Consider the following 11,171-nt stretch of genomic DNA (forward strand, 5'->3'; position numbering starts at 1 on the left):
TGAATTCTTCTTCGTTTGATTTATATAACAGGTTAAGAAAATGATTTTAATATTGTCATTTGTATAATAGTATGTTTCTTCTCCTCCCTAATATATCCCTCATTTAGTTTAAATTAACGTGTTTTCTTTAATTTTGTTTGGATCTTCTTATTAGCAACATAACTAATAAGTTTATTTTATGAACAGAGTTAAATGTGTGAAGTAATGATTTTATCATCGCATGTCTTGAAGTAGAGATGATGATATATGTTAGGTCACACACACTGTAGAGGGGGTGAATACGGTGTATAATACAATCAAATCGAACTTTAATATCTTTAAGTAACAGAAAACAAACTTTATTGAAACAATAAACTCTGTTACAGTATGGAACTGTTACCTCTCAGTGATGAACAAAAATCACGAGAGCTGCTAGGGTTACAATGAATAATCTTCTCGAATATGATAACACTTATAGTGTAAACCCTATGTCTGTGTTTATATACTACACAATTACAAGATAATCGCTAATTGATATGGAATATATTTCTGCTTCCTAAAATATATCAATCAGATATCTTTTCTTCCAAGTATTCCATTCTTCACGGAACTCCTTCTTCATGCATATCTCTTCTTATGTTTATCTCGATCTTCTTTCCTTTAATCAACTACTTTCCTTATCTAATCGTCCTTCAGCACTTAAGTTCTGATATCCAACTTCTGATGATTATCTCCTGATAATATAAGTACTGATATCCTTAAGTCCTGACTTCCAGTATAAGTACTGATTCCCAGTTAAGTACTGATTTGTCCTGTTAAGTAAGATCTGAAAACTAAACATAAATCATATTAGCCATGACATTATCAAATATATCTAACAATCTCCCCCAACTTGTAAATTAGCATAATATACAAGTTTAACAGATATTTGATGATGTCAAAAACATTAAGTACAAATGCATGAGAATTAGACTAGATAACTACAACTTACAGTCATTAAAGCTTTACCAATATTTAACTTCTGATAACAACTTCAGTCTGTACAAATATCAGAATTTAAGCAGTTGTAGATCTTTGACTTGGCTTCATCTTCTGATCTCTCTGATGTCAGGAGTTGTTCTGAGATAGTTCTTCAACAAACATCTCTCAGCATATCTAAGTTCATCAATCATTCTCCTTTTGGCATCTTTAAGCTCTGCAGTATCTTCACCAATTTGAAAGATTGCAGCCTTGAGATCATTAATCTTTGCTTTTCTTATATCCTGATCCAGTCTGATCAAATAAGCTTTATCAGACTCAAGATTGAATTCCACATCCCTGTACCCTAGAAAGGTAGTTATAATTTGAGCAAAATTGGGCTTCATTTCAACTATATCACCCTTGTGATCTCTGTACTTTGGAACATATGTGCTGTCAGACTTAACAGAATAAAGCCTTTTCTGTCTCTGAATCTGATCCTTCAAATAGTTTGCAGCAGTTCCTGTCAATCTGTCATCCACTTGAAGTAAGAATAGTACATGCTCCAATTCTTCAAAATACTTCAATGGAATGACATTTTGCCTTATATGATAAACCCTACCATCTGTCATGAAATACAACAAGATGTATTCTTTCAAGTAGGTATGATAAACCATTTGTACAGATTCCAGTTGATTCAATCTCTCAGGAGTTGCTCCAATACCTGGTTCACTCAAGGAAGTTGGATCATTGGTAGTGTTCTGTATTCTCCTTTCATCAGCACTTCCCAATCCAGTTTTATCTCTTGCTTCCTTTCCAGTAACTACTCTAGCTTCAAAACCACTTGCAGTAGTCTTCAAAGGTTGAGTCTGTTTTGCTTTAGTGAATCCTGGTAGGAGTGTTTTTGGTCTATCTTCTGATATCAAGTTAACTTGAGCTATGTCAGAGGTTACTTGCTTCTTCTGAATATCAGAACTTATAGTTTCTTGACTCTGAACAACTTGAGCCATGTCAGAGGTTGTTTTAAGAACTTTTCTTGAAGTCAGAGCAAGATCATCCTTTTCATCAGTAATTTCTTCATCCTCAGGAGGCACATAAACCTTGATAGGTTCACCAACCTTTTCTTTATCCTTGGATCTTGGATCTATCTGCGGTTGTGATTTAGCCAATGTTGCTTCAGTATGTGTCCTTTCTTTGATCACAATGCCTTTGAGTTTTGGAAGTGGTTTTTTACCAGAAGCTTCAGATTTAGATGTGACTTTCTCTGATTTAAGTTTGGCTTCTTCTTCCATTAAACTCTCCAAGTCCATTCCTGGATTTTCCTGAAGAAATAACTGTCTTGAAATTTCCTCATCAAGATCTAAAAGTTCATCAAAACTTATCCTTTTACCAGTAGCAGAACTTATTCTTTTCCCAGTATTAGAACTTGTCCTGTGACTTGTGATTTCAGCTTTTCTTGATGTGAAACCTCTACCTTGACTATGACCTCTACCCATTCCAGAGTTTCCTTGATCATCCTTTTCATCATCCTTCCCTTTCAGTGTCTTGTCAGTCTTGCATTTGGACTTAATTACTTTCTCCCCCCTTTTGGCATCAGCAGGTAGTAGAAGAGAGACAAGCAATTTCACTGAGGCTTGGATTTCATTAAGTTGTGATTGCTGAGAAGCTTGATTTTTCAGAATATCATCAATCTGAGCTTGTTGATTATCTTGAGTCTTCTCAATATAAGCAATCCTGTCAAAGGTAGGTTGGAAGAACTTTTTCTTATCAATCTTTTGAACTTGTTCCTGTTTGATAAATTCTTCCTGAATCTTGTGTAGCCCTGCATGAGTAGTTGAATGAAGACCTTGTAGATGTTTAGTACTCAATGCACTGACTCTAAGCTGGGTTTTGAAATCATCAGAATTTAACATTTCATCAGCTTTAGTCAAGTGCTCAGCAAGATGCTTTTCAGTTGGAACACAAGAAACTGAATTCCATTCCTTAGTCCACTCATGTCCGGCAGGAGTTTCACTCCAAGGCACTGGTGCTTCTCTGGTAACAAACTTCTTAACAAGTTCAGACTTAAGAGTAGTTTGTTGAGGAGTATGTCCTAAGGGACCTGCTGTATCAGCATCTGCATTTGGAGCAGCATCACCAGTATCTCCAGCATTTGCAGCATCAGAACTTACAGAATTAGTATCTTCTGATAAAACAACAGTGTGAGTAGCAATGGAGGCTTCAGCATCCTCTAATTGCTGATCTGGTTCTAAGTTCTGATCAACAGCCATATCATGATGCTCACCTAAAGTCTGATCATCAGCATCTAGATGCAGAGAAGGTGTTGTAGATAACTCTGGAGTTGGAACAGCATCAGTAACAGGTGTTGTTGAAGGATTAGTTGCTGTTGGAGCTTCTAAGAGAATTACTTCAGGCACAACCAAGTTTTGAACATCAATATCAGCACTTGTGCCTGGATCAACAGGAGATACAGATGGTGTGTGGACACTTAGATGGAGTTGATGGAGAAGAAGTAACTTTAGCAAATTCCTTTTCTTGTGAGATCAGAGATTCCTGATCCCCTTCCCTAGCTGCTTCCTCTTCATCATCTGAAACTGGCCTATTTGCCCTCTATTTCTTGTATCTCTTTGTAGATTTGGATTCCTTGGGAGTTTCAGGAACTGTCATTCTTCTAAGCCTCTTGAGAAGCCTAGATCCCCCAATTCCAGAATCCTTCTGAGAAGTCTCTTTCTCAGCTTCACCAATAACAGGTTCTGAAGAAGGAACCTGGTCCTCAGTATCAGATTCATCTCTCAAGACAATCTTCCTTTTCTTTTGAGGTGTTTGAGAAACAGTCTTTGCCCTCTTAGGTTTGGAAGATGAAGGCTTCATAGTAGGTACTGAGGAATGAGATTCTGATGGTTGAACATCAGGATAGAGTGCAGTGTACTTAACAGGGTCATAGGTGATTAAGGCTTGTTTGATAGATAGAGGTATTAAGAGGGGTCTTAACACAGCCTTCTTATTATCAGTAGATAATAAATCAGTGAAAGCACTTTTAGCTAGTCTGAAGGATGGAATTTAATCACCAAAACTTTGGGGCTGATTACAATAGAACCTATGAATAAGCTGACAAAATCTGGCAAAATATACAGTATTTCGATCTTCTGTCATCCTATCCCCAATAAAATCTAAGACAACACTTGCATAATCAAAATCAGTGTGATTTATAAGAGCATACCCGATTTGTTGGCTGAATATGGGAATTGCATCGAAATTTGAGCATTTGTTAGCAAAAGCCTTGGTAATGCAGTCAAAGAAGAAACTCCATTCCCTCCTTATGAAAGATCTCTTCAACTTGCCAAGCTTTGCCAATGTTCCCTCATAACCTAGACTGGCCATCATGTTCTGAAGAACTGGTTCGTCAACAGTAAAATAAACACAGTTCTCAGGTAGCTGCAGTGCTTGTCGAACCGTAGACAAAGTCACAACATACTCATTTTCCCCTGATGAAAAGATAATACTCGGGGACCCTTGAGCACCACCATCATCATATACTCCACTCCTCCAGAACTCCAGTACTTGAACTCCAGAGACTGATTCAGGCTCAGTTAGAGCGTACCCAATATCAGAACTAGTGAGAAAATCCTGAATGAAATGAAGTTCAGAGGGTGCCTCTGACGTGTTAAGTATAGCAGAGAAGTTATTAGGAACAAACTTTGCTCCATAGAAAATTATGTCCTTGGGTGCCATTGAAATTTAAGAGAAATGCGGTTGCCTGTATTGTGTTTAAGAAAATGTCTATATGAAAAATCGTCAGTAGATGAGAAAGAAGAAAAGTAAAGAGAGAGAGATAAAAGAGAAACGTAAATAAAAGATTTGACAATCTTTTTTCTCTGTTACTTATACACAAAAAGTAACCGTTGGGACACCTGGCAGACATGCATTTAAAAGTAGTGGCGCATACCTTGACAACTGTCATACATAGATAAGGCAAGAAGTAATGGGCACGGTAAATAAGCAATAATTACCACCCACTTGCAGTTTTTCAAGGAAAAACCGTTCCACTTACCCAGATATTCCATTAATCAAGGTGAATCAGTTTTAATGCAAAATTGAAACTGTTCCCACTTATTCAAATTATTTTTCACTGCAACATTAATATTCTGAAAATAAATCAAGTGAAAATAACCAAGATAAATCAGATGAGTAAGTACTGATAAAGGAAAATCAGAACTTAAATTAACACAGTATTTATATGGTCATCAGAATATGAATATGTAACAGGATTTAACAATGCATTAAAATATCTCAGAGACAAAATCTTGAAACAAAAACAAATTTCATTAATATATCAAGAGAATACATTCATGAAATTGAAATTACATCAGTACTTGTACAAGATTTCCCTAAGCTGCTAAACCTAACATCAACAGCCTTAGTCCTAGCTCAAGAAGCAGGGCAAGGCTGATGATAAAGAAAAATAGGAAAAAGAAAATAAATCATTTCTTCTTCCTACTCTCGACAAACAGAATGGTGAGTCGAATGATTCGCTCTTGCTGGCGGAGAGCTTCCAGCCTTTCCTCCTCCAATCGCTCCAGATGGCGATGGTAGTCCAGATAGAAGAACAGGAGGTGGGTGAGTACCTCCTATGGGACAGAGTCCCATATCTCATCAGGAATGGCAGTGACGTGCCATTCCTGCTGCCAATCGGCACAGCTTAGCTTCATATTGAAGGTTTCGTAGTTCAAAAACATGTTGTATCTGACCATGGTGTTTTTGAAAGAAAAAGTATGAAGGTAAGGTGAGTTTGAAAAAATTTTGATGGGAAGGCTGATGTGAAGTGGTTGCTTATATAGGCAAGAGAATGCCAGGAGACGCAAAGGAATTTAATGCTGACAGGTAGAATTAATTCTACCTCGTCTCCCCGGACTTGGAAAAAGAAAAACATTCATTGGAAAGAGAAACCATGATTTAATGTGCACAAGAAGCAAGTAAAAGTTGTCTGTTCAAGTACGAATACCATTAACCCTAACCATAGTGACTATTAATCTTCCACTTCAACATATTCTAGTTTGAACCGAGACTGTTATCAAATTTTTATCCACAGATAAGTCAAGTAAAGAATTAGACTGTAATATCAGAACTTAGACTTATATCGGAACTTAACAGTCATCAGAACATAATTTCTTAACTCGAAAAAGGAATGCCTATCTTAGTAAGTCCTCATACAAGTTCTGAGTTATATTCTTCAGAACTTAATCATCAGAACATGCAATCAGAACTTGTCCTCAGAATTTGTGCAAAGTGACACAATGACTGTTTATCTAAAACAACATAGACCACCACAGTAATTTTCATCATTCATATGGAGTGATTAGTGTGTGCATTAAGCTAAATGTCAGACAAAGAGTAAAGTCTAATTCACTTCAGTACATCTTAGAAATTAGCCATAACTAAAACTTTGCTAAAGAGCTGTCATTATTCTGAAACCTACTGTTGAATAAGTTCATGCTTGAGTCCACCTCAACTATTTTGTGCTAATTTTATGTATCCTTTTAAATTCCATTTCACAGTGGCTTCTCAGTGTAAGTGAGTCACGACTGCTTATCAGAATTTATGCTATTATCAGAGTATTTCTCCAGTAATCATAGAGTGTTAAAAGTCACCAAGAAAATATTTTGCTTTTCTAATGCATATTTACTTAATACCTGCAATGCACTTGGGTCGTCCCTTCCACATTTTTACTCTAGATCTCAAAGGAGTACCTGATTTTATTCTTTGATCCTTTTGTTGTTTTTTTTCTTTTGATAATTGAGGTTTATCAGCACTTAGTGCATTCAACAGATTTACTAGTATCAGAACTTAACAGATGAGTAACATTATTCTAATTTGTGACTTAGTAATAAGATAAACAAAGTAAATTCAACCAAGCTCAATTATCAGAATTTTGCTTGTGTCAATAGATTTCCACAGAAATAATTACTTCTTACATGGGATCATTTATTTATTGAAGACTACTAGGTCAGCATCTAGCACAGTTATCCTCATAGGATTGAATAGTTACTTAAACAGACATATCACTTATCAGAGTTTAGAAACATATATCAGACAATAGTCAGTACTTAAACACATTTGTCAATTAAGCACATAATACACAAAGAGATTAATTTCTGTAAATACTGATCATAAAGTCTGATATAACAGAACAAGACTAAGCAGATTTAGAGAAAGAACCTGAAACCATTCCAAGTTCATTTACCAATCTTGTAAAAGTGACATCACACAATGGTTTTGTGAAGATATTTGCTAGTTGTTGATCTGTTGGAACAAAGTGCAATTCCACTGTACCTTCATCCACATGTTCCCTTATGAAGTGGTACCTGATGCTGATGTGCTTTGTCATAGAGTGTTGAACTAGATTACCTGTCATAGCAATAACACTTTGATTATCACAGTAAATAGGGATTTTGAAATATGTTAACCCATAATCCAGTAACTGATTCTTCATCCAAAGAATCTGTGCACAACAGCTTCCTGCAGCAATATACTCTGCTTCTGCAGTTGATGTGGAAATTGACTTTTGTTTCTTGCTGAACCAAGAAACCAATCTGCCTCCAAGAAATTGGCAGCTTCCACTTGTGCTTTTCCTGTCAATTTTGCAACCTGCAAAATCTGCATCTGAGTAATTTATTAGTTTAAAATCCGATTCTCTAGGATACCACAATCCCATATCAGTTGTTCCTTTAAGATACTTAAAAATTCTTTTCACAGCTGTTAAGTGAGGTTCTCTTGGATCTGCTTGAAATCTTGCACAAAGACAGGTAGCATACATGATATCAGGTCTACTAGCAGTTAGATAGAGTAGAGAGCCAATCATACCTCTGTAATCAGTAATATCTACTGATTTACCAGTATCCTTATCCAGTTTTGTTGCAGTGGCCATGGGAGTGGATACACTTGAACAATCTTGCATTCCAAATTTCTTCAGAAAGTTTCTGGTGTACTTAGTTTGACAAATAAAAGTGCCTTCTTCATTCTGCTTGACTTGAAGGCCCAGAAAATAGCTAAGTTCCCCCATCATACTCATCTGATACCTTGACTGCATCAGTTTGGCAAACTTCTTGCAAAGTCTATCATTTGTAGACCCAAAAATGATATCATCAACATAGATCTGGACCAGAAGTAAGTCCTTTCCATGGTTGAGGTAGAACAGTGTTTTGTCTATTGTTCCTCTGTTGAATCCACTTTCCAGAAGAAACTGAGCTAAAGTCTCATACCATGCTCTAGGAGCTTGCTTAAGTCCATAAAGTACTTTATCAAGCCTGTAGACATAATCTGGATGTTTGGAGTCTACAAAGCCTGGAGGTTGTTCAACATATACTTCCTCCTCCAATTCTCCATTGAGAAAAGCACTTTTCACATCCATTTGAAAGACAGTAAACTTTTTGTGAGCAGCATAAGCCAAAAATATCCTTATGGCTTCTAACTTAGCAACTGGTGCAAATATTTCATCATAATCAATTCCCTCATGTTGAGAATATCCTTTTGCAACCAGCCTTGCCTTATTCCTTGTAATTATGTCATCACTGTCAGTTTTATTTCTGAATACCCACTTTGTACCAACAACAGATCTATTCTTTGGTCTTGGCACTAGGGTCCAGACTTTATTTCTTTCAAATTCATGTAACTCTTCCTGCATTGCTTGCACCCAATCATCATCTTGAAGAGCTTCTTCCACTTTCTTTGGCTCAGTCTGAGAGAGAAAAGAATTGTAAAGACATTCGTTTGATGTACCTGTTCTAGTTCTGACACCTGTATCAGGATTTCCAAGAATCAGGTGTATGTGATTTTATCCACTTCCTTGTAGATGGAAGGTTTTCTTTAGAACTGGATGTTCCCCCATGATCCATGCTGTCTTCATTTTCATTTTCTGATGCTCCCCCTGAAACTATGCTCTCTGAGTTGGATTCTTCAGAATTTAGATTTTCAGCACTGTCAGAACTTGGCTTATCAGAACTTGACGAATCAGAACTTGAAGATCCAGACGTATGTTCTGATGTTTCTTGAGATGTGGTAAGATCTTGAGTATGCTCCCCCTGCACAGGTGCATCTTCCTTTGGCGTAGTCACCACAGTTTCAATAACATCAGAGTTTAATCCATCAGAATTTACAGTATCAGGATTTAGACTGTCAGGATTTTCAGCATCAGAATTTGAGTCTTCATTTTCAAATCTCAGCTGATCATGGTCAATAAAATCTTCAAGACCAGTAATCTTCTTGTCATCAAAGGAGACATTGATAGATTTCATGACCACTTTTGTTCTCAAATTATAGACTCTGAAGGCTTTTGTGGAAAGTGGATATCCAACAAAGATTCCTTCATCAGCTTTTAGATCAAACTTTGATAGCTGTTCAGGATGAGTCTTGAGAACAAAACACCTGCATCCAAATACATGAAAGTACTTCAGATTTAGCTTCTTTTTCTTCACCATCTCATATGGTGTTTTTCCTTGCTTGTTAATGAGTGTTGCATTTTGAGTAAAACAAGCAGTCTGCACAGCTTCAGCCCAGAAATAGGTTGAAAGCTTTGCTTCTTCAAGCATTGTACGTGCAGCTTCAATGAGAGTTCTATTCTTCCTTTCAACAACTCTATTTTGCTGTGGAGTTCCAGGAGCAGAAAATTCCTGCTTTATTTCATGGTTTTTGCAGAACTCTTCCATTATCAAATTCTTGAACTCAGTGCCATTATCACTCCTTAAGGTTTTCACAGAATCTTTGACCAATTTATCCAGATGTTTGACATGATCAATCAAGATAGATGCAGTTTCACTTTTTGTGTGCAAGAAATACACCCATGTGTATATAATGAACTAATCCACTATGACCAATGCATATTTTTTCTTTGCAATAGACATGACATTTACTGGACCAAATAGATCAACATGTAGTAGATGATAAGGCTCAAGAATTGATGATTCAGTCTTGCTCTTGAATGAAGATTTTCTTTGTTTGGCCTTCTGACAAGAATCACAAAGGCCATCAGGAGCAAATACTGACTTTGGCAGTCCTCTCACAAGATCTTTCTTGACCAGTTCATTTATATTGTTAAAATTTAAATGAGAGAGTTTCTTGTGCCAATTCCAGCTTTCTTCAATTGATGCTCTACTCATCAGACAGATTGCAGAACCATCAGTACTTGTTGAAAGCTTAGCTTCATAAATGTTACCACGCCTGTATCCTTTCAGAACAACTTTGCCTTTAGATTTACTCACAACTTCACAGTGTTCTTCAAAGAAATCAACATGATAACCTCTGTCACAGATTTGACTTATACTCAGCAGATTGTGTTTAAGTCCTGAGACCAGAGCTACTTCTTTAATGATGACATTCCCAAGATTGATATTGCCATATCCCAATGTTTTTCCAATGTTGCCATCTCCATAAGAAACACTTGGGCCAGCTTTCTCCACAAAGTCTGATAGCAGGGCCTTATTTCCATTCATATATCCTGAACATCCACTGTCCAGAACTAGAATAATTTTCCTATTGCCCTGCAGCCACAAAGACCACTAATGATTAGTTTTAAGGACCTAGACTTGCTTGGATCCTTTGGCCTTGTCAAGTTTGTTAACATTTGCAGTGGATTTAGCATCAGAGTTTATGTTAACATTTTTCTTATCAGAATTTACACTATCAGACTTTGTATCAGAATTTACACTAGAAGGAACAATGGAAACTTTCTTCAAAGAAGGTTTTATTTGATAATAATCATAGTACAAACTATGATATTCCTTACAAGTATAAATGGAATGCCATAAACTACCACAATGAAAACAAGGATTTTGTGGTTTATATCTAACAGACTGAATCTTAACTCCTGATTTTGAAGGTAAGGAGTTAATGTTCTTATTCTTCCTGCAAAAGAAGCCAGATGGTTAGAACTTCCACAATTATGACATGTTTTCCTAGGAGCATCAGGAACATGTTTATAATCATTGCTTTTATTTACACCTTCCTTTCCATTCCTATTTTTCCTAGGTGATTTTACCTTGTTTGCATTCTTAACATCTTTCAGCTTATGCTTAAGCTGCTTCTTAGTCATTAAGCCTATGTTTACTTCAGCTGTCTTTTCCTGTTTTAGTTTGTCAGAAGTTAATCCCTCTCTAACTTCTGATTTATCATTATCAAACTTTTCAGTTACAAACTTAACAGATTTTAACTTTGGCTTTTGCTTAACAACAGGCTTAATTTCT

The sequence above is a fragment of the Apium graveolens genome, chromosome 4, assembly GCF_009905375.1.
Source record: "Apium graveolens cultivar Ventura chromosome 4, ASM990537v1, whole genome shotgun sequence".
Taxonomy (NCBI): Eukaryota; Viridiplantae; Streptophyta; class Magnoliopsida; order Apiales; family Apiaceae; genus Apium; species Apium graveolens.